The following is a 24,631-nucleotide window of genomic DNA, read 5'->3' as shown; positions in this document are numbered from 1 at the left end:
ACTCTCTGTGATCCCTTCTAGCATGGTCTCCACCCACCCCTTGCCCCATTTTTTTTAAGTGCATAGCTTCTTGCACTGAGTATAATAGGTACTGAAGAACTTATCTTTCCAACAGTCTCATTCTGCTGTTGACTTGACATTGACCTTGGAGACTGTCATACATTTCTGAGACATAGCACTGACTCAGAAGGATGGTGGTTTCCCCAGAATTAGAAAAAGGCCTCTCTAAGTCTGATTCTAGGAATCACTCCCTTGAAGTAGTTCTGTACAGATTTTCAGAGTAGAGCTCTTGAGTACTTTAAAATAATTTTAAAACCTCAGATAAAGAGTTTAAATGGCACTGTATTAATTGGTGGATTGTGTGGTGCTGGTGATGGTGGTGTGTGTATGTGTGCATGAGACAGAGAGAGAGACAGATTGATTTCCTTGACAACAGGATGGCCAATCAACTTCCCACTCCCCCAACTTTAACTTTACACAATTTACCCTTTTCATTTCAAGAAAACTTGAATCATAGAGAACAATCTCAAATGAGGTTGAAGAGAGAGAAATTACAGTATGATCTTAGATAAAAATGGAAAAAATGAAAAGTGATGGCATAATTTCTTCATACAAAGCTATCAACTTTCTCTGCTTTAGAAAAATTGATGAGTCTTAAAATGCTGACTTCTTTTTAAATGTGTCCACTGCCAAATTGAGAGGCACTGTAGTGGTGGGGTAAAGTCCTGTTTGAGCTCTGTGAAAAGTGAAAGTCGCTCAGTCATGTCTAACTATTTGCGACCCCATGGACTGTAGCCCTGACCCCCACAGGCTCCTCTGTCCATGGGGATTCTCCAGGCAAGGATATTAGAGTGGGATATTGCCATGCCCTCCTCAAGGGGATCTTCTCAACTCAGGGTTTGAACTCAGGTCTCCCACATTGCAAGTGGATTCTTTACCAACTGAGCCACCAGGAAAGCCCAAGAATACTGGAGTGAGTAGCTTGTCCCTTCTGCAGGGGATCTTTCCAACCCAGGCATTGAACCAGGGTCTCCTGCATTGCAGGTAGATTCTTTACCAACTGAGCCACCGGGAAAGCCTGTTTGAGTTCTGTAAACTGGGTGAGACTCAGTGTGTTCACGCTTTCAGATGAAAGAGTTAAACTAGTCTGTATTTAAGGGCCTTCCTAGCCCTAAAAGTTATTTTGTTACTTTTAAAATTTGAACAAAATGGTTCCACTGATTGGGAATGGCAAGAATGGACCAAGTTCAAGGAAAGACCCCTTCTTTTGGGAAATGATTTGGTTTGAATTGTCTTAACTTTTGGATTCCTTCTGTCGTTAGGAAATGTTATTGATCCCAGATTGGTCCCGTTAACATTGAAATAATAGACTGATTCATCATGTGATGAGGGAAACCCCACGCTGTTGATGCCACACCGAGATGCATGACAGAGCGTATATGTTGAAAGTGTGGGCAGAGAGGATCTCTTTACTCTGTACCTGAACACCAAACATGATGAGTATTTATGCTTATTACCTGTGGTCATCATAGCAACTCAGTCAGAGTTTGGGTCCCCAAACTGGAAACCTGCCTCTGACCCTTTTCCCTTTCCTATTGTGAGGAAAGTAAATCACTGGAGAAGCTTTCTGCCAAGAGGGGCTGAGAGCACCAATGTTTGTTACAATCACCACCACCACCACCACTGAGAATAAAATGACTTCATCAAGTGTCTAATTTTGCAACCTGCTTTGTGCAAATAAATCTATGCACATTGTCTCTGGTTTCTCTGAACTTGAATGTAAAGCAGGAAGGCTGACACACACACCTATACAACTGTTATGCACAACGTAACATGACTGAATCGATTTAACACACACATGCACACACAGTAGCCTCTAGGAGTATGTTCCAAGACCCCCAGTGGACACCTAAAACCACTGAACCCTGTACATACCGTGTTTTTCCTATACATATGTACCAAAGATAAAATTTAATTTATAAATTAGGCACAGCAACAATAATAAAAGAATCAACAACAATAATAATTAACTAGAACAATTATGGGCTTCCCTGATAGCTCAATTGGTAAAGAATCCGCCTGCAATGAAGGTTCAATTCCTGAATCGGGAAGACTCCCTGGAGAAGGGATAGGTTATCCACTCCAGTATTCTTGGTCTTCCCTTGTGGCTCAGCTGGTAAAGAATCTGCCTGCAATGTGAGAGACCTGGGTTCAATCCCTGGGTTGGGAAGATCCCCTGGAGAAGGGAAAGGCTACCACTCCAGTATTCTGGCCTGGAGAATTCCATGGACTGTATAGTCCACAGGGTTGCAAAGAGTCAGACACGACTGAGCGACTTTCACTTTTCAGAACAATTATGAGTGTCAGTTGCCCAGTTGTGTCTAACTGCAATCCCATGGACTACAGCCCACCAGGCTTCTCTATCCATGGGATTTCCTAGGCAAGAACACTGGAGTGAGTAGCTATTCCCTTCTCCAGGGGATCTTCCTGATCCAGGGATCAAACCTGGGTCTCCTGCATTACAGGCAGATTCTTTACCAGCTGAGCCACCGGGGAAGCCCACTATAACAATATATTTAATAAAAGCTATGTGACTGTGGTCTCTCTCCCTCTCTTTCTTAGAATAACTTACTGTATAAATTTAGTGCCTTTTCCATCTTAACTAAGCATTTATCATGCACTGCAGCCGTAACTTTTATAGTTTGAGGTGCAACTGGAAAACTAGCAGAAATTTCTTTTTCCTTCTCCATACTTTCACATATAAATGATTTCCTCTTACTGTAGATCTTAGAAGCTGCTGAATATGATTTTTTTTCCTCTCCTTATTAAGAGGAGAACTTTCACATTTTCACTTAAAGGGAGTACTTTATGGCTTCTCTTTAGTGTATCTGAATTGCAATACAAGAACACTGTTCTTGTATTTGGGGGCTCTTATTAAGTAAAATAAGGGCTACTTGAACACAAGCTTTGGGCTACCAGGACAGTCAGATGATCTGGAAACTGATTTGGCTACTAAGCAACCAATGGGAGGGCAGGATGTGCTGGACAAAGAGATGATTCACATCCTGGGTGGGATGGAACTTAATGGTATGAGATTTTATCACACAGAACATTCTAACACTTAACAATCTAACACTTATGGGTTGCTTATTTCCAGAATTTTCCACTTAATACTTTTGGACCATAGTTGACCACAGGTAACTGAAAACAGGGAAAGCAAAACTGCAGATAAAGGGGGACTAATGTACCCTTGGCAACATAATATGGAGAAAGAAAGGCTTTGTTGTTTTAGATAATCTTCAATTAAAGATTACTGGTTATCTTCTTTAGTCTGAGGTTGAAACCCAAGTTGGATCTATATTTCTTCTCAAACCCTAAAAGAATAGTACCAATATAATATGTTTGTGATTGGGCACGGCAGCCCACTCTAGTATTCTTTCTGGGAAAATCCCATGGACAGAGGAGCCTGACGGGCTATGGTCCATGGGGTCGCAAAGAGTCGGATACAGCTGAGGTGACCGAGCGTGCATAAACAGGATAGAGATTATGTCCCTTCAGTTTCTGGCAAATTTTGTAATCCAGTGGGTGACACGGATTTATTGTGCCAATACTAGTAATTACTTCTACTTACACAGCGACCTAACTTCAGTTCATGTGCAGCTCCTGAAGGCTCCTATTCAAAGGCCCCTTTCCCCTATATCACCTCTCTTGGAAGTAATGGATCTGCTGTTATTTTTTATTAATATAAAAAAGTATATAGTTCCAATCAGAAAATGTTTTTGTATTGTTGAATTTAATCTACTTCAATGGTATCTACATTTTGTATCTTGTTCAGTAAGGCTTTCTTCACTAAGGATATATATATTTTAACTTCCACTTTTTTTCCTAGTGTTACTTTGTTTTATTAAAAAACTTAGATATTTGACCCATCAGAAATTTATTTGAGGGTAAGAATGGAAGTAGGGTGGTGTTCCTTCTGGAAATGCATCCTTTCCCAATTGATTTAAAATGTCATTAAAAAAAAAATCATCTCTTGGTTCCTGTATGTATTTCTGACTTCTCTGCTCCATCTCTCTGCCCAACCTCATGCCAGTGCCACACTGAATACCCTCTTTTGGTACAGATAATACCTTCTTGTACCTAGTAGCACTAGAGTGTTGTAAGAACATCTTTGTAAGTATCAGCGTCTAAAGCAGTCTATCTCCCAGGGAACCTTGGGTCTTTGCACTCAAATCAATTTAGCAAATAAAGAAAACTTTCGTTTGGACATAAAGGACCTGGCACTTAGACCCAAAGCTCATGCCCAGGGGAGGTAGAGGGGTCTCATATGCCTCCAACCTGGAGGTTCTTGGCTCATGTTTTATTTAACTAGTGGCACTCGTGAACTCATAGCACCTGGTCACCAGCAGTGAGGAAGCTGAGAACTGTGGGATATATACGGAATGTGGCATCGGCTAAGAAAACAGATATATTTTTAAGCTCAGCTTCCATTGCACCATCCACAAGGGGAGTGTGTTCTCCGGAAGTGACTAGGGTGTGAACACTTCTCTGTAAGTGCTCTTCACCATCGTGCTTATGTACTATTTAGATGAGGTTGAAGAGCCACATAGAGATGGTTTACTTCCAGGCAGTCAGCTGGCTCTCTCATCCTCATGTGGGAGGTTTGCTGGCCTCCTTCCAGAGGGCCCCAAATCCTGGGAACGAAAAGGCTCCTAAGGACTCGACTTGGTGCACTCCTCTGCCACAGGACCAGTCTTTGTTTAGAAGACACTGAGACATCTCAATATGCTGGTCTTGAAAACAAGGGAGAGGATCCGTTAGGGTGGAAACTATGCCGATTTGTTCAAGAAAATACAAATATTCAGACTCACACTGGACAACGGATATAGGGAGATTGTTCTCATTTTTAAACTGGACCGAGCTCAATAAAATCATAGATGTGGAAGAATGGCAGAAATCTTAGGCAGGAATGGAGCCACAGATGCAAAAGAGCCTCACAGACAATGTACAGAGTCCAACTTAAATAAAGCTTCTGCTGCCAATATGGAGCACACGCCTCAGAATGAGATTCACTTACTAAGTGACCTAAAACTGTGACTCTGTTTTAAGAGGAACTGATGTAAATGAAAACACAGTACCCTTGAAACTATGGAATTAAGTACAGAAATTCTAAATTATCTTCACATTTGCCCGGAAGGCCAGCCTGGGGGCAATATTTGGGTCCCCAAGCTTGGTAAAAGTTGAGCCTTTTATGAAAGTGTTGAAAGCAAAGCTAAGAATCACTAGCTTCAAAAAATTAATAGGAGATCTGATGGTCTCTATGCCACAATCATTGAGAATCATTCAATGAGTTAGATATCAATACTCACTGGTCAACATACGTCAATCCTGATACTCTGCCTTTTAGAATACATGTTTAAGTGAGTGTTTATTAAAGTGATACTGTACTTTAGGGGGCCACATTATTTCAAAAAAGCAAATACCCTGATAAGATTGGCTGTTCTTTTCAGGAGGTCATTGAGAACAACAAGAAAGCTGTCAAAAGGAACATATTTGACAGTTACCACCAATCCAAAGGAGCTTCCCAGGTGGCTCAGTGGTAAAGAATCTGCCTGCCAATGCAGGACACGCAGATTTGATCCCTGGATTGGGAAGATCCCCTGGAGGAGGAAATGGTGGCCCACTCCAGTATTCTTGCCAGGACAATCCCATGGACAGAGGAGCCTGGTGGGCTACAGTCCATGGGGTCTGTAGTCCATTGACCGAGCAGCTGAGAACACACACTGATCTAAATGCCTAGCCCAATCGGGAGGATTATGGAAAGAACAACTGTTCTCAGACAAATGGGCAATCTAGACCAAGAAGACAGAGATTTCTATTACAGCCCCATTTTTATCAAATGAAACTTTAATAGACTCTTCATCCCTCTCTGTCCCTCGCATGGTCTCTTGTGATCCCAAATGGTGGATTACTACAGAACTTTCTTTTTTCGTGCAGTTTAAGACGTTCCCTCTTCCTAAAAGCCACCCAAAGACCCTTCTGAAATTTACCCACTTTCTTGGACCTCTGACCTCCTCTTTTACCCCTTACTTCACACCGCTTTCTTGCCCTCCCCCATCTTCATTCTATGACAACCTATAGGTGACAGTTGCTGTGCGTTTTAGTGACTACTGATGTCCATGTCTTTGTGACCCACACTTCTAAACATCAACAGCCTATATAAATTACTCTTGTTTGGCTGGAAAAACATCAAATAGAGCATGGCAACTTACAATAGAAAATTGAGGTTCACATTTCAGCTCCAACTCTCTTTCTATGACTACTTGTTGGCTTTGAGGATTTGGGCCAGTGGCTTCCCCTCTCGGAGTCTCAGTTTTCTCGGGTACGAAATGAGGGGGTTGGGACAAAATCAGGGACTTTGACCCTTTGTTTAATTATAAGCCTCAGTAAATAATGTATATTACATTATGATCCAGTACACACATACACCTGAAATCAAAGTTTTACTAAATATCTTTTACTACGCAAGATCCGCTTTGATCCAGTCTATTCTCCTCTTCTCTTCTACTCTAGTTCATGCAAAAGCAAATGCAATCTGATCACGATCCACAAAATTGGTTTCATCATCACTGGTGAGTCAAGATAAGCAATTCGAAGAGCAAAGGGCCAGATGATAACTACAGTCCTTTCTAGTTCAAAATTAGGCGACTGCAAACGGGATGACTCAGCTCCAACCGTCTACATTAGAAACATTTGATTAGCCCCTGGTTTTATTTTGCCCCAGTGTGGTTTAAGATTCTGAGAAATTTCTGACAAAAGAGATTTTGTCAGCTGAAGTAGAATCAAAGATGAGACACTATTTCTCCAGGGATGGGGCCCCTGAACAATGTGGACCTGAGCAGAGCCCTGGCTGCCCAATAGCTTTTCCTTCTTTAAAATCTGAAGTTAATTAATTAAAATTAAGTCCCAGCATTAACACAGAGTATTTCAAGCTAAAATGCCTACCAAAATATACCTAATTTGTTGATAATATGATTAGTTGACAATGTAAAACATCTCTCCATAAGATTTTTGCTCATCCCCTGGGGTGTCTGGGCATGGACACCCAGCCAGGCTGTGCGAATTGAGAGACCAGGTTCCTTCTGATGAGCAAAGCATAACATTTAAAGGGGAAAAAACTGACGGCTCCATTCTAGTAATCACTGGACAGTCCAGGAGAAAACTGCCCATTGAGAAGGTGCTGGCTGGGCAGTAGCCGGGAGTCTAGTAAAGTAGAAATCAAAAAGGCCTGTTAGTGGCCATTAGGGCCTAACGAGGGGGTTTGGGGGGCTTCCCAGGTGCTTCAGTGTAAAGAAACCACCTGCCAATCCAGGAGATGCAGGTTTGATCCCTGAGTCGGGAAGATCCCCTGGAGGAGGAAATGGCAATACTCTCCAGTATTCTTGCCTGGAGAATCTCATGGTCAGAGAAGCCTGGAGGGCTACAGTCCATGGGGTCGCAATAGATTTGGACATGACTGAGTGACTAAAAACAAAATAGAGAAAAGGGGATATTCTTGGCCCTGAGAAGAGAGTCTGGCAGGAGTCCAAGCAGGGCCTCATGGGGAGGGGCCCAGGGAATAAATCTTGTGCAGATTCTCAGTCCTGAGACTGACAGCACGATGTGAGGCTTGGGACTCAGCAACCAGACCCAACCCCTGTGACCAGCTGGCAACAAAAGGTCCATCCTGGCTGGGACAGAGTGAGGCCGAGGATGCCGGCCATCACGTCACCTCTGGGGGCAGCCAGACTGCGGGTGGGAGATGAACATCCCTCTGGGAAGTCAGCCACGGACCTTCAGCTTGGCATTCCTTGATGTGTGTTTCCAAAAAGCCACCAATACACCAGGTTCAAGGTGGAAAGGGGCTTCTGCTCCATCGGTGACAATCAAATACGGCATCAGTAACTTCTTTATTCCTCAAATGACAGTCCTGTGAAGATGCGTTCCCAAACAATAGAACATCTTCAAATAAATGAAAATCACATAAGAGCTGTTTCCAGCTAATATTTTTGAATAATAAATTCCATACTTAATTGTATTGTACCTGCAACAAATCCAAGTTGTTCAACCCAAAATGCAAAATACAGTTATGTAACATAGTTATGAATCACTGTGGCATTTGCCAAAACATTCTCGCATCTGGAAGCAGGTCCAGAGAACACACGGCACTAGGCATTGTATCTTCTGTCAACAACTCTTTTGCGTAGATAATTCCCCAAATGGCACACACTCACCCAGTTCTCATGGCTCTTAACCCTAATTAACTGAGAATGCAAATATCTTCCCTATTCTATTCAAAGAGAAGAATGACAAACCCTCTTTGATTTCATAATTTAAAAAACATCTTTGCTAAGTTCAAGTTCAGTCACTTGGTCATGTCCGACTCTTTGCAACCCCATGGACTGCAGCATGCCAGGCTTCCCTGTCCATCACCAACTCCCACAGCTTAACTCCCACACTCAAACGCATGTCCATAGAGTTGGTGATGCCATCCAACCATCTCATCCCCTGTCGTCCCCTTCTCCTCCTGCCTTCAATCTTTCCCAGCATCAGGGTCTTTTCCAATGAGTCAGTTCTTTGCATCAGGTGGCTAAATTCAAAGAAGCAACTAATTTCCTAGTTCCCATGGAGCTTCAAGTTCCTCTTTGATCACTATTTTGTAAGCAGAAAAACTTCTCTCAAATAAGTTCTCAGAACCCTTGAATGATTAAAAAAAAAAAAAAAAAAAAACAGTTTTAAAGTGTGTTCCTCACAGAGGGCAAAAGGCAATGCAAAACCAAATTAACTCTAGATCCACAGTGTAAGTTGTCAACCAAAAAAAGTCAGATACTGCACACATTTGAAATTCTACTGGTTTGAGTAATCAAAGTTTATCTTTAAAATGGAACATGTTCTCCTTTCTTCCTCAGGACCCTTAAATCTTTCAGAGTTTGGATTGTTTGCTATACATTCCCATTCTTCCTGGTCAGACTTCTGTGTGACATTTCTGCAGCTGTGGACACGAAGTAATTCCCAGCAAGGCACTGCCAGGTTTTATGATGCCTGCAGGTCTGGGGCAGATCATAGAAACTTAACTACTCAAATAAGTCCCTTGATCATTTTCACATCTCAAGACCATGTTCCTAACAACTTCTCCCCCATCTCACCCCCAAGATGCAAGAATTCTGCAGCCCACTATATCAACTTTTCCACTCTGGCTGAGGCTCTCAGTTTATTGGCCTGTTTTTAAAGGCCTGACTCTCTGACATGTTTACCACGCTCCCCACATTAACCACCAAGGAGGCACTGTGAGCAGATGATTCTATTTTTGCCTCTGCTTAGAGAAGAACTCACTAATCTTTGCTCTGAACACACGGCTGGTGGATGGCCTGTCACCACATGGTAGGTGGACGTGGGAAGTGTGGTCTGTTGTGGTACAACATCCACCAACACCTGTTGATGCTACTCAGGCTACAGGGGAAATGGACGTCCTGGTATTAATCGAGACCACGGCCCTTCATAGCAGGACCTCCGGGAGAAGGGACTCCAAGCCCTCTCTAGTTTGTTCCACTCCGTGTTCTCTGTTGTGAATGCAGTACCTGGGTCATAGGACCCACCAGAGAGGCAGTTCTTGAGTGGACCTTCCATTTGTCTTTGAAAGTTGTCTGTAACTCCTCAAGCTCTCTTCTCCTTCTCACTGCTGGACCACAGGTTGTATCTTATGAGTGACACGGCCCTTGGATCTTTGCAAAAGACTCCGGCCCAAAGGTTCTTAACTGAGCCCCCAAACCTTAGACTTCCTGCTAGAGGTTGGGTTCTCCTGCACAGGCTCCAGCATGTGGGTTCGGCAGTTGTGGCACATAGGCTCTAGAGCACAGGGTCAATAGTTGCCCCGTGGCATGTGGGATTTTCCTGGATCAAGGATCGAACTCTGGTCCCCTGCACTGGCAGGCAGATTCTTAACCACTGGACCACCGAGTCCTAGCCAGTTTTAAGTGTAGAGTTCAGTGGCATGAAGTACATTCACGTTGTGCAACCGTGACCACCATTCTTCTCCAGAACTCTTTTTCTTTTCTTTTTTTTTTTCACTCAGACGGCGTTTTCTCCCTCTTACTCTCCCAGACGGGAGAGAAGAACGATCATCAATGGCCGATGGCAGCTGCGTCCAGCAGCACCAAACGCCAGCTTCATGCTCAGGAGAAAACGCTGTGTCTCTTCCTCATGGTTTCGGGTGCTCTACACGATCAGAGAAACTTCTCTAGTAACGAACTATAGAAATGATCCCTTAAAGTATAGTCTTCCAGAACTCTTTTTCATCTTGAAAAATGGAAACTCTCTACCCATTAAACAATAACTCTCCATTCTCCCTTCCCCTAGCCTGAGAAGCCACCATTCTACTTCCTGTCTCTATGAACTTGACTAGTCTAGGTACTTGATATGAGTGGAATCATACAGTATTTGTCCTTTTGTGACTGGCTTATTTCACTCGGCATAATGTCCTCAGGGCTCATCCATGGAGCATGTATCAGAATTTTCTTCCCTTCTAGGGTTGAATAACAATCTATTTTTTATTTACTACATTCTGTTTATCCATTCATCTGTCCATCTGTTCACTGATGGACACTTGGGTGTCTTCCACCCTTGAGCTATTGTGAACAACACTGCTATGAACACCAGTGCACAAATCTCTTTTCAATACCTCCTATCCATTTTGTTTTTAAAGCTCTACATCCAGAAATGGAATTGCTGGGATCCTATGTTAATTCTAGGCTTAATATTTTTTTAAATTAATTGATTGCTTTATTTTTTGGCTGTGCTGGGTCTCTGTTCCTGCGAGGGCTTTTTTTCTCTAGTGGCGGATGCTATTCTCTAGTTGCGATGCACGGGCTTCTCATTGCTGGATCTTCTCTTGTTGCAAAGCACAAGCTCTAGGGTATGTGGGCTTCAGTATTTGCAGCACGTGGGCTCAGTAATCGCGATTCTCCGGGCTCTAGAGCACAGGCTCTGTAGTTGTGGTGCACGGGTTTAGTTGGTCCGTGGCATGTGGGATGTTCCTGAATCGAGGATGGAACTCGTGTCTCCTGCATTGTCAGGTGGATTCTTGACCGCTGAGCCTCCAGAGAAGCCCTATGTTTAATTTTTGCAGAACTGCTCTACTGTTTTCTGGAGCAGCTGCATTTGGAGTTGCAATGCTGTATTTTTCCTTTTGACCGTGACTGAGTGGCTGTCACTTCTTGCTTCTAACCTCAAAAGTGACCTCCGGAAGAAATGTAAGCCCCTCCCTGTGCTCCAGAACCTTGCTGGCCAGCCTGAATGACACATTTCTGATCGGAATGCCTGGCCCTTGTCATCTTGCCCCGGCTTCCTGTTGACTACAAGCCAGTGAGCACATTCTTTACCAGACTTGCCCCGTTATCAACAGATGCTTGTACGGCACCATAAATTCAGTTCGTTTTAATAAATTCCCGGTAGTCCTTACCCAGAGCCCCTTCTCGCCTTATCTCACTCCTCTCTGCCAAGCCTTTTACAATTTATGTGTTTGCTCTTCAGTTCTGCTTTCAGCCCCCTCCAAGTTTCCTCTTTCCCACCAAGTCACTGTGGCCTTTGGGTCTCATTTAAACATAACCTTCTCTGTCTGGAACTCTTTCTTGTTCCCAAGGCCTACTCTTCTCTCCCCAGCACCTTCCATCTCCAGGTTTCCTACCTGCAGCAATTTGTCAAGATCAGGTCCCTGTCATTTGTAGCCTCTGAGTTTTCTCCCTCTGTGCTTCTTTCACACAGTCTTTTAGCTATTTTTCGAGGCCCGTGTTCCAGCTTTGTGGCCGTTTGCTGGAGGAGACGCACTGAACTCCCCTGGGTCCTCCCCAGAGCACAGCGTGTGCTTTCATTGAGAGATTAGCTAGCTCTGTAGCTACCCAGGTAAGGGAGAGCTGACAGGTGGCCTGTGGGCTCAGGCACATAGGCTTGGAAGGAAGTTTAGAGGTTTTAGCTGAGATGTTGAAAGGGAGACTATAGAGGACAAAGGTGTGCTAAGAAAATGTGATGGTTTGGACACTGGAGAGGACAACCTCTCTGCAGTGGCAGGAGGGGAGATGGATCTAAGGAATGGTGCTAAAAAAGTGGGTTATTTGAAGTAGGTTATTGTACAGATGCACAGAATGGAGAAGGGCAAGATGAGGAATGAAGGGTGTGTGTGTGTGTGTGTGTGTGTGTGTGAGTCGCTCAGTCGTGTCCAACCCTTTGCGACCGCATGGGCTGTGGCCCACCAGGCTCCTCTGTCCATGGGATTCTCCAGGCAAGAATACTGGAGTGGGTTGCCATGCCCTCCTCCAGGGGATCTTTCCAACCCAGGGATCAAACCTGGGTCTCCTGCCTTGCAGGCAGATTCTTTATCATCTGAGCCACCAGGGATGAAGAGGGAGGATGGAATTTATAAAAGACAAGCAGACAACCATCCTAACAACCCAGGTGAGTGATAACAGTGATTTGGAACAACAGAAACATGAGGAAAAGAGAGGTCGACTTTCATAAAGGACAGCAGAATTGAACTACTAGTTAGTTACAAGGAATAAGGGACTAGGCAACATTAATCACTGATGTTGGCTTTGACTTCTAGAGAGAAAACGATCATTCCCTACATAATGAGGAGATGGAACACAGCAGAGGGGAAGACAGCACCATCCTCGCCACCATCAGTTGTAACTATGACTGAGACTTTGGGTCCAAGGTGGCTTGTGAACAGAGCCCTGGAAGGATTGCCCGGCCACGCTGGGATAGAGTAGGGGGTGGGGGAGCCGCAGGCTACACTTGGAATCTGGAATCTCCCGCCTCTTATCCTCCAGTGGCATTTCCCACAGTGCAGCCTCTGGACCATTTCCATTGACAAAGATAATTGTTACATGGAACTAAAGTGGGGAGTTCCCCTCGGTCAATGGCTGGAAACACTGGATTAATCCATGGAACACAGGTCTCTCAGAACTGTTCACTTAATAATGTGCTTGGAACATCTCCAAGAGGGAAATTTAGTATGCAGTGTTTATTTGACCACAGAACTTTTTTTTTCCCCCTTTCTGGAATGTCTCTTGGGACTAGAATATGGAGAACAGCCACTGAAAGGAAACGCTGATCTAATAAGCAGCAGCATTTTACTCCTAAAGAATTCCACATGAAAAACAGGCATTGATAAGAAGAGTTTACTTCACCATTGCAAATTATCAGCATTACCGCCAGTAATTATTAATCACCTCCCTTTGGAGGTGGTGTGGGAGGGAGTGTGTTTATTCTGTGGCGCTATGGAGAACTGGGGACACAGCCTCATATTTTGCATATTTGATTCCCTTTTATTCCCACACCTTTCTCTCTGGTCCCTTCCTGTTCCCAAAAGACAACCATTCCATTGTGCTTAATGTGTGTTTTGGGAGGGGGGTGGGTGTTGCAAGTTCTTGCAAACTGGGTATTGTTGTTCACATGTGTTTTCTTTGTTGTTATTCAGTCGCTCAGTCATGTCCGACTCTTTGCAACCCCATAGACTGCAACACACCAGGCTTCCCTGTCCTTCACCATCTCCCAGAACTTGCTCAAACTCATGTCTATTGAGTCAGTGATGCCAGCCAACCATCTCATCCTCTGTCATCCGCTTCTCCTCCTGCCCTCAATCTTTCCCAGCAATAGGGGCTTTTCCAATGAGTTGACCCTTTGCATCAGGTGGCCAAAGTATTGGAGCTTCAGCATCAGTCCTTTCAATGAATTTCCAGGGTTGATTTCCTTTGGGATAGTCTGGTTTGATCTACTTTCTGTCCAAGGGACGCTTCAGCTCATGCCAATGGTTGTGTCATATCACTCATTTATCCTTTAGTTTCTTTCCTTCACACTACACTTTGAAGCTCCATCATGACGCTGTGCACCCATCAAGTCTGTTACCTCCAACTGCTGCCTGTCATTCAACTGCTGCAGTGGACATCCTTTTCTGGGCCCTTTCTGGGCCTGTGCATGCATTCTATGGGCTGTATGGCCTGCTTTTAAGACCGTAAGAAAGAGAGATCTTTGTTCCCTGGGGCCACATGTAGTAAAATGTTATTAATCCATGACCGTTTTCCAGTCCTCTGTCTGGGTCTTGGCCTTTCAATACAGTATCTCATGTGACTATCCCAAGAACACTTCAAGTTTACCTGACCTAATTGCATTAGCTTCAATTTATTGGGGTGACCAAAAGGTCTGTTTTGGACTTGAAGGACTTTTTGGCCAGTCCAATATTTGGAAACATCAGTGACTTTAAGACAAGAATGACATGTGGTTAGTAAGAGGTAAGCACGGGGGAGGGCAGGTTCTCCTTGTTATGCACATGAGTGCTCAGTTATGTCCAACTATTTGCAACCCTGTGGACTGTAGCCTGCCAGGCTCCTCTGTCCATGGAATTCTCCAGGCAAGAATAGTGGAGTGGGTTGCCATTTCCTCTTCCAGGGGATCTTCCTGACCCAGGGATTGAACCTCTGTCTCCTGCATTGGCGGGCAGATTCTTTACCACTGAGCCAACTGGGAAGCCCTTGTTAATCCAAAGCCATTTCCGTTCCCCTGTCCCCTTGGTTGCTCCTTGGACACTCCGCACACTCCTGCCTTAGGATGATGGCCCTAACAGCAAGGCCATGTTACTGTCCTGCTGGAGTATAAATTTCATGAGGACAGGAACTCTGTCTCTTGTTTGCTTGGATACTCCCAGGGCCTAGACTGCACAAAAAGTGCTCGGGAACTATTTACTGAATAACCAAAGGAATCTCCATTGAATATGCGCCTTTCAGGACAAATTTGTCCCCAATAAAACCTCAAACGGGAAGGTCTTAGGTTTTGGTGATTTTTGGTAATTAGTATTATTTCCCTGGAACATAATGAAAGGACTTGGGGGAAGTCTTTCATCCTAAAGTCAAGCGTTTGGGTGGCAGCATCTGTAATCTTTCCCCATCTGTGACTTATGAGCCATCCATCCAGGAATTAGCCCATAAAATATAGAATTGATTTAATCCCACATCAGACCATCTTGGGACCCATAGATAAGGTGAAGGGCAGACTCTTACGATGCACTCCACTGGGCTGGGCTCTGCTCTCAGACCATTGGTTTCTCTCCCCAGGGAAACCTTTTCTCTAGCCCTACTCTTAGGGGTCTGCCTAAGGTGACAGAAAGAGCACTGGATTGGGAAGCAGAGCTGGGTCTGGTCTGAGCTCAGCTCTTCCCAGCTGTGGGACTAGAATGAGTGATTCACCATCATCCTCACTTTTAACAGGTACCCGAGCGCCTGCCTGCCTCCCAGGCTGATGTGAAACCAAAGGAACTGTTAGTGGTCTCCACCAGCATGGCCCCCACCCCCGCAGGGAGTAGGGATCCTGATCATGACGCCTCAGCCCCTCAGGGTGGGCTTTCAAAGGTCCTCTTGCAGCCACCTGCCATCCCAGAGGGGTGCCCACTGCAGGAGCCCTAGCTAACTCTGGGGTGAATTTCCCCACTTCTGCATGTGGATATTCTCTGGCCTTTCATGCCTCCTGCTGCACAGGGGCTGCTCCAGGGCAATGGCCTGTGTTCAAGTGCTGCCCACACAATCATCTCACCTCTGGCGACCTCTGTTTTCCTAGCTATGAAATGGGGGTGTTTGGCTAGAATGATCATTGTCAAGCTTCCTTCTGTTCCTGAAATACTATGATCTGTGCTTTAATTTCCATCCCTTCACTGCCCCACCTCTTATTTTTCCCCAGCTGTGTCTAAAATTCTTTGGCCATTAAATTCTCCTTTCTTGACAGTTCCACATCTGGGCTTTCTAATAATACCTAGCCCAAGACAGCACATTCCTCGGGTGGCATGGAGTTCCAGGCCACACTGTCTTTTCAGGGCTCATTCTAGCTCTTGCCAAGCCCCTCAATTCATATTCTGAGTTCACACATCATTGAGGGAGAGGAGGTTTTGCTACATACTCTCACACAAATATATGTCCTGCACATATTCTATGTAATAGTAGGCATATGCGCGCGCACACACACACACACACACACACACACACTTCCTTCTGATGCCTGCAAATCTACACACTTGGGCATAACCGTGTGGGCGCAAATATTCTGGGACAGCCAAATGACTATTTTAATGTTTCTTTGTCCCTGCGGTGCCATCTAACTATTTATTTAGTAGCTTGACGCTGTTTGCATCAACAACTTTGCCTTATAGGCTCTTCTTCATGTTTATGATTCTTACTGTGAAAAAAATTGCTTGCCTAACATCTGTTCTGAATTTGTTTTTTCTTCCTTTTTATTTATCTGTTCCCTAGTGAATTAAATTTGCACCAAGGACAGTAACTCGAATTGGAAACTTCAGTGTCCTTCAGGATTTCTGTACACTTCAATACATCTCTTAATTACTCTATTTTTATTGTTATGAGATATACATATATATTCATGCTCACACGGGCAGATTGGTTTGTAGCTTACCTCTGCCTGTCCCCCTCTGGGGAATAAGTTTTATTAACTGAATAAATTAAATGGGCGGGTGTACCCAATAGAGTAGAGAGGTTTATCATTATAGGTTTGCTTCAGATAATTTTCCCCCATTGCTGCCCAATTCCCTCCTTTAGCCAAGCTCTGTTTGGGAGAAAGCTTGACTAGAGCTTGACGCAGCCACAATTCACCAAGAACTAGAAGGGCCCTTTGTCTTCCAGGCCCACTTATGTGAACTCAGATCTGATTCCTTATTAAGCCTCTGTTCTCACTACTTAGAAACCCACACAGGGACCACGCAAGCATGTTCACAGCGGTAGAAGGTCCCTAATGAAGAGTAATGAGACCTGCTTTTCCACCCGATATCTCTGCCAGGTGAATAGACTGTGACCCCCAAGACTTAAGGAACTGGCCCCAGTTCTCATTCCAAATGCAAAGCCCTCTCTACCATCAGATCATCACCCGTTTGGGGAGGGCTCTCCATTCCTCCCCTCTTTCTGAGCTTTCCCACACTCACTTCAATCTGTGTCTATGACTTCAGATGGCACAAATACTGACGAGACGGTACCCCCGCATCTGAAGGACTAGCTCCCTCTTGGCCCTGCCCCAGACATTGTCCACTCAACAGATAATTTGGTTTCCGTGGAGTGTCTATCCCTGGGCTGTGGTGGTGGGAGAAACTGCTCCACTCTTCTCCCCAGAGAATCACTCATATCTCTTTTCCTGAAGAAAATCTGGCACCTAATTTAGAAGAGAAACACAGACCTGGGCTAAGTCATGCAAGAATGCTGGGTAACGAGGGGTTGAATATGCCACATTGAACAGACAACCTGAAGCCAGGAATTGGGTAGAATCATGGGCCAGTGAAAGCAGAGAAGGCTTCCAGGAGGAGGCAGTAGTCAAGTACAGTCTGGAATAATGGAGAGATGAGGAGGAGAAAAGAACAATGGTCTACCCAGTGAGAACAGTCAGAGAAGGACCTTAGGGTGGGATGGTGGGAGGAGGGGTAGCTGATGGCTAGAGATGGAGACACAGAAAGGGCGGCCAGTTGCTGTTAGGTGACCCTGAAGGGACGCAGAAGGCTCTCTGCTGACCTCACTCTCTGTTGGAGCAAGATCTTGGTGCCAACACATCAGGAAATCCCTGATTCAAACGAGATCTCTGAGAGAGCCGTTGGCTTGCAACAGGAGCCTGGCTCACCACGGTGACCCCACACACAGCCAGACCTGGGATGACCACAAATATTAGCGCTCAGGTGAAGAAGCCAGTAGGGTGGACACAAAGGTGATGCCCCTGCCAAGCGGTAGAAGAGAAAGACAAAGTAAGCCACACATTTCAGAGGGATGGGGACCAGTGACTTCGAGAATGCAAAATAAAGGCCAGTAAAGAGAAAAGAGGTTCAAGTTTGGCTTCAATCTGCCAGTAGCAGGAACTGAGAACCCGGGAGAATAAGAAGTGATTTCTTAGAACTAGAAAGGCAGCCAAAGAATCATCTTTCCAGTTACCTGTTGGTACGAGGTGCTCTGCCAGCTTCTCGGGGATGAAAGACAAACAAGACAGGGCTTTGTCCTCAAAGAACTCACAGAGTAGTGAGGAGACTGTCAAGGAAGCCCAAGAAATAAAACAGTGAGATGCAAATCAATAGATGAATGGACAAGATGCCATGGAAACTATGGGAAATGAAGGGTCTGAGAAGACTCCACAGAAGAAGCGACAGGTGACTTGACGGTCAGAAAGGTTTTTCAGATAAGATGCAGATCAGGGCTTCAGAGCAACAATCATGTGCAAAGGAATGGAAACATAGAGAAGCAGTGCAAACAAAGGGAACCGCAAATAACAGTTTCATAGCAGCAATGTATGGTTACAGTTCCCAAACTGTGCGCCATAGATAATTCACAGGGGCTTCCTGGGATATCTTCAATGTTCATGGTGAACACAGCGACATCTGTGGGTCATGATGAGAACTACTTTCAGGGCAATATGTGCATTCTTTTTTTCAAATGTTTGCTTAGTTGTTAGAACATGTGTTGTTGTTGCTGTTCAGTCACTCAGTTGTGTCCCACTCTTTGCGACCCCGTGGACCTCAGCACGCCAGGCTTCCCTGTCCTTCACTATCTCCTGGAGTTTGCTCAAACTCATGTCCATTGAGTCAATAAAGCCATCCAACCATCTCATCCTCTGCCATCCCCTTCTCCTTCTGCCCTCTATCTTTCCCAGCATCAGGGTCTTTTCCAATGTCAGCTCTTTGAATCAGGTGGCCAAAGTATTGGAGTTTCAGCTTCAGCATGAGTCCTTCCAATGAATATTCAGGGTTGATTTCCTTTAGGATTGACTGGTTTGATCTCTTTGCTGTTCAAGGGGGTCTCAAGAGTCTTCTCTAGCACCACAGTTTGAAAATCAATTCTTTGGTGCACAGCTTTCTTTATGGTCCAACTCTCACATCCATACATGACTACTGGAAAAACCATAGCTTTGACTAGACAGACCTTTGTTGGCAAAGTGATGTCTCTGCTTTTTAATACACTGTCTAAGTTTGTCATAGGTTTCCTCCCAAAGAGCAAGCATCTATTAATTTCATGGCTTCAGTCACCATCCACAGTGATTTTTGAGCCCAAGAAAATAAAATCTGTCACTGTTTCCACTTTTTCTCCTTCTGTTTGCCATGCAGTGAAGGGACAGGATGCCATGATCTTCATTTTTTTAATGCTGAGTTTGAAGCCAGCTTTTTTACTCTCCTTGGTGGAAGAGGAGTGGGACAAGGAGAGAGTTCCTACAGGGTTCCTAATTGCAGTTAAGAAGCTTGGACTTTTTTGCTTCAAACATTGGAAAGTCATAAGAGGTTTGCTGGTAGTGGGATAGCACGGTCAGTTTCTGTTTCACAAAGGTAGACTTGGCCTTGATGGGGCTGTTGGTCTGGGACCAGCAATCCGTATAGGGAGCTACTTCAGTGTCCTAGTGAGAGAGATGGGCCTGGGCTTGGGGGCTTAAGAGGTTGGGCCTAGATACAGCCTGCTCCACTAACATTACAGAACTCCTATAATACATTCAACCCTGTAATACAAATGTTAGACCTCAATGTTAGAAAAAGACCAGATCCTTGCATTTAAACCACTCACAACCAAGTAAAAATGTAGCCAAGAAAAGAGCTAGTTAGTGGAGTACTGCCAGAAGTTAACCTGGCAAGACAGAAAGAGAAGACTGATCCCGGGAGGCAGGGGACCAGCCTGTGCAAAGGCCCCCGTGGATGTGAGAGGTGACTGAGCGTGTCAGGAAGAAAGGTTGATCATTGGTGCTGGCTCTCGAGTGGTGGGCAATAGGGAGGGATGAGGCCAGAAGCAAGGCAGGGGCCGGGCTGTGAAGGATGTTTGCACAATGCGCTCAGGACTCCCAAAGTCTTTCGTGGAGACGAACCACTGAAGGAGCTACAATCAGATTGGCTTTTTTTTTTTTTTTTGACCGCAAGAGGCACACAGCATTTTAAGTTCCCTGATTGGGGATCGAACCCAAGTCCCCTGCAGTGGAAACACAGTCTTAACCCCTGGACCACCAGGCAAATCCCCAGACTTGCCTTTTACAAAGCCCTGGTGGATAAACAGAATCAGGGCCCATGTGCAGATAAGTAGCTGGTCAGGAAGACAAGTCAGAGGGGTGGAGGCATACATCTGAGTGCAAGGTCCAATGTCCAGCTGGGAAGCGAAGAACCAGAGAGTCCACCAGCATCTGAGGGCAGGAGAGGAGAGCCGATCCGGCTCCAAGTATTGCAGAGAGGGAAAAGGCTGACTCAGTCCTTGTGGCTCCGAGGGGCTCTGTGAGGTCAGGGTCCGCCCCTGGGCACCAGCACCCCAAGGCTTCCCTGGGCAGGTAACGCATACCCTGATCTGAGCGGTAGGAAGTAGCCAGAAGAAAGCAGCTCCCGACTCCAGGGACCTATGTCTGTCACTGGCTCCTCAAGAAAAGCGTCCCCAGCAACTTGAGTGGGCTCCGCCTCTCTGCTAACTCAAGCCTGCCTTGTTCTAATGACAGATTCAGGTTGCTAATGAGAAAGGGCAGGATGCTCCGCTGAGCCAAGATGGGAAGGAGCCGCAGGACTGTGAGGCCATGGTTTCTCTGCAGGACTCTGGGCCGCCCAGCCCGCCCAGGGCCCACTCCCAGCCTTGGATGCCTACTTAGCTCCCTTGGAACATTTTAGAGACTGATCACTCACGTGGGATCTCTAGCACTCAACGCCCACCCTTCCCCACTGAGCTGCCCACCACCTTCTCATCCACAGTCCGGGTCAGAGGTCAGACTGAAGGCCAGGACGACAGTTACCCTATTAGCCTCCTCAACCTGCTGGGACGTGGCCCTGACACCGAGGCAAGGAGTCATCTGATGCTCACTGTTTAGCAGTCGTCAGATGCTACAGGCCTGCATCTTTGGAAAAGACCCTGATGCTGGGAAAGATTGAGGGCCTGAGGAGAGGGGACGACAGAGGATAAGATGGTTGGATGGCATCACTGATTCAAGGGGACATGAGTTTGAGCAAACTCAGGGAGATGGTGAAGGACAGGGAAGCCAGGCAGGCTGCCGTCCATGGGGTCACAGAGAGTTGGACACGACTGAGCGACTGAACACCAACAAAAGAGGTCCCCATCAGTTCTTCAGTCTCTACCTGGAAACCTGAAGTCTCCGGAAGCACATTCAGGTTCTTTGTGCTAAAGCGAGGGAAGGGAGTGGCATGTCACCTGACCTTCCTGGGGACACTTCTCACCCAGCTTCTTCACTCCCTACAAAGTGACACCAGCAATCACCCAACCCACCCTCCATGAGCAGGGGCCTTCACACCTGATTGAGAGGTTATCATGGCCAGCATTTGCCTAAAACCTTACTACAGACAAAGCATTCTCTTGTTTCTCATCTGACCCTCATAACAGCCTCTTTATCCAGGAAATTGGCTCAGGAAGGTTGTGGTTTGCTCAAGGTGACACAGCTGTTAAATCACAAGGACATGGCCTTGAACCTGAGTTCTGACAGCTGCACCACTGCCAACGCCCTCCTCAGCTCTTGACAAGACAAACCTCTTTTTTTTTTTTTTTTTTCTTATTACAAAAGCACTCACTGTAAACTAGTGGAACATTAAAGAGATTTGTTTGTTATTCAGTCGCTAAGTCACGTCAGACTCTTTTCGTGACCCCACAGACTGTAGCCCACCAGGCTCCTCTGTCCATGGGATCCTCCAGCTAAGAAAACTGGAGTGGGTTGCCATGCCCTCCTCCAGGGGATCTTCCTGACTCAGGGACTGATCCTATGTTTCCTGCATTGGCCGGCAGAGTCTTTATCACTGCACCACCCGAGAAGCCCCTATTAAAGATACACAATGTGAAAAGTAAAAGTCCCCATGATATGCACCGTTAGCTAATGCATCTTCCTCCAGAGTTTTTTCAGGAATACTGTTAACATACGTGAGCCTGGTGCCTGACAGTTTGTGCTCAATACGTGCTTGTTGAACGAGCTAACCATCAAATGGACTATTATTTATTTCCACAACTGTATGTATTATTTCCCAATGTGCTTTGCCATTCAGCTGTTGACTTAGACATCTTTTCATACTGATGCTTGTAGGTACCTCCAGATCAACCACCCTTTATAGCTCAGCCACCCTAGCAGGGGCAGGCCTTCTAGAACAGAGCCAGGCAGCCCACAGGCTAAAAGCAGCACTCCACCAGGCCTCTATTCCCAGAAGCCAATTGTGAACAATTTTGATTGAACCAACTGGTCAGTTTTTAAAAAAAAAATAAGAAAACAACTAGTTAAACAAGTCAAACAAGTATTATTTTTGTCTGCACAATACTTCACTGATTTGCCTAAATTTTCTTTTCCACCAGGTGCTTCAGAGTTGAGTAAGAACATTCTTATGTGCCTAAATAAGTATAAATGAGTAACTGGCTAAGAATTTTTTGCCCCCTAAAGTGATGATCCATACATTTCAATTAGAAGGGAGCAAGAAGTTACCTTCGTAATTGGGCTGGGGTGGAGGGTTGTTTCTGGGCCATTAAACAAGAAGCTGCTCTGACTTTCCACCTTTAAAAGACACAGTCTGCACAGCTAGAAGTCTGGCTGTTCACACACCTGCTCGGCCTGGGGAAAAAGTGTCACTGGTATAGACGATGGCGAGGTCATGGCCATCGTCTTGACATCATCATCATCGTCGTCGTCGTCATGACGGCTCTGGAGCCGTCAGATTGGGATCAAATCCCTATCTTGGGCAATTACTTAACATCGCTAACATCTCTTAACATCTCTTGCCAGTTTTCTATTCTGACAAGTGGGTATAGTAACTACCCCATCCATTTCCTATGAGGATTAAATTAAATCCTACAGGCAGTGCACTCAGAACATGGCTGGTAGTAGTAAGCACTCAATAAACACTGACAATTGTGCTTATCAAAGATTCTGAGAAGGGTCTTCAAGTCATTCAAATACTTCACTGATTCCACTGTTAACAGGATGTGTTTTCAAGCCCTATAGTTGTTCAATTGCTAGGTCATGTCCGACCCTTCACAGCCTCATGAACTTTAGCATGTCAGGCTTCCCTGTCTTTTACCATCTGCTGGAGTTTGCTCAAACTAATTTCCATTGAATCAGTGATGCCATCCAACCATCTCATTCTCTGTCATCCCCTTCTCCTCCTGCCTTCAATCCTTCCCAGCATCAGGATCTTTTCCAATGAGTTGGCTCTTCACATCAGGTGGCCAAAGGATTGGAGCGTCAGCCTCAGCATCAGTCCTTCCAATGAATATTCAGGGTTGATTTCCTTTAGGACTAACTGGTTTGATCTCTATGCCCTATAGAAAGTAGACTTAAAATTCAAAGACCATTATTTAACTTCCTTTTTAACTCATAAGAACTACAAGATTTAAAGCAGAGTAAACTGCTGAGATTGTGTGGTTTTACTCCCACGTTTCAGGGGCAAGGAAGCTGAAATGCAGAATTTCCGGAGTCCACCTATAAGGCTTGTATGCGTAAGCAGCGGAGCTGGGTGATCCTGGATCCTGACTCATGGCCCTAGGGCACGCGGCTTTGCAGTATTCCACCCCGTCAGGGCTTCTTGTTGGCTCAGATGGTAAAGAATCTGCCTGCAATGCAGGACACCCAGGTTCGATTCCTAGATTGGGAAGATCCCTGGAGAAGGGACTGGCTACCCACTCCAGTATCCTTGCCTGGAGAATCCCATGGACAGAGGAGCCTGGTGGGCTATAGTCCAAGAGGTCACAGAGAGTCAGATATGACTTTCACCCCACCTCAGGAGGCAGTAACATGTGGCCATACATTCATATCAGTGTACAAAACTGAAATCAGACCCTCTTTTATTTATTTATTTATCTATTTGTCTTTGTTGGGTCTTAGTTGTGACAATGGCACCCCACTCCAGTACTCTTGCCTGGAGAATCCCATGGACGGAGGAGCCTGGTAGGCTGCAGCCCATGGGGTCGTGAAGAGTCGGACATGACTGAGCGACTTCACTTTCATTTTTCACTTTCATGCATTGGAGAAGGAAATGGCAACCCACTCGTGTTCTTGCCTGGAGAATCCCAGGGATGGGAGAGCCTGGTGGGCTGCCGTCTATGGGGTTGCACAGAGTCGGACACGACTGAAGCGACTTAGCAGCAGCAGCAGCAGCAGTTGTGACATGCAGGATCTTCACTGAGGCACACGGACCAGAGCATGGGGGCTCAGTAGTTGCAGTTCATGGGCTTAGTTGCCCCAAAGTATGTGGGATCTTAGTTTCCTTACCAAGGATCAAATGCATGTCCCCTGCATCGGAAGGCAGATTCTTAACTGCTGGACCACAGGGGAAGCCTCCGAGATCAGAGCCTCTTGGGAAAGTATGTTTTGAGAGGCAGAATGGCATTAGGTATTCACAAGATTGAAAAGGAAAAGGAATATCTTGCAATATTTAGGACTTCTGGATTACAAATGATAGAAACCCAGCTCAAACACACTTAAAAGTGCAAGCTAATTTAAGCTTGGAAGATGCAAGGAACACTGCAGGAAGCATACCTTGACCTGGAGTTTGTGCCAGCATGTGGTACAAAGATGGCCACTGACTGTTCTGGGTTCATATATTCCTACTTAAGCACGTTCAGGAGAAAAGTAGAGC

General features: G+C 45.4%; 1 protein-coding gene and 1 non-coding gene across 3 annotated transcripts in view; one reads left to right on the top strand and one right to left on the bottom strand.

The window, feature by feature from the left end:
• TBXAS1 (thromboxane A synthase 1) overlaps positions 1–24,631 on the top strand; it is a 173,635-nt gene that overhangs the window by 50,799 nt on the left and 98,205 nt on the right. The window lies entirely within an intron of this gene.
• On the bottom strand, positions 10,105–10,318 carry LOC113891949. The gene has a single exon (XR_003510926.1). It is a non-coding gene; the product is annotated as a small nucleolar RNA U3 (small nucleolar RNA).

Source organism: Bos indicus x Bos taurus, chromosome 4 (assembly GCF_003369695.1).
Source record: "Bos indicus x Bos taurus breed Angus x Brahman F1 hybrid chromosome 4, Bos_hybrid_MaternalHap_v2.0, whole genome shotgun sequence".
Taxonomy (NCBI): Eukaryota; Metazoa; Chordata; class Mammalia; order Artiodactyla; family Bovidae; genus Bos; species Bos indicus x Bos taurus.
This window is presented reverse-complemented; position numbering and strand designations above follow the sequence as displayed.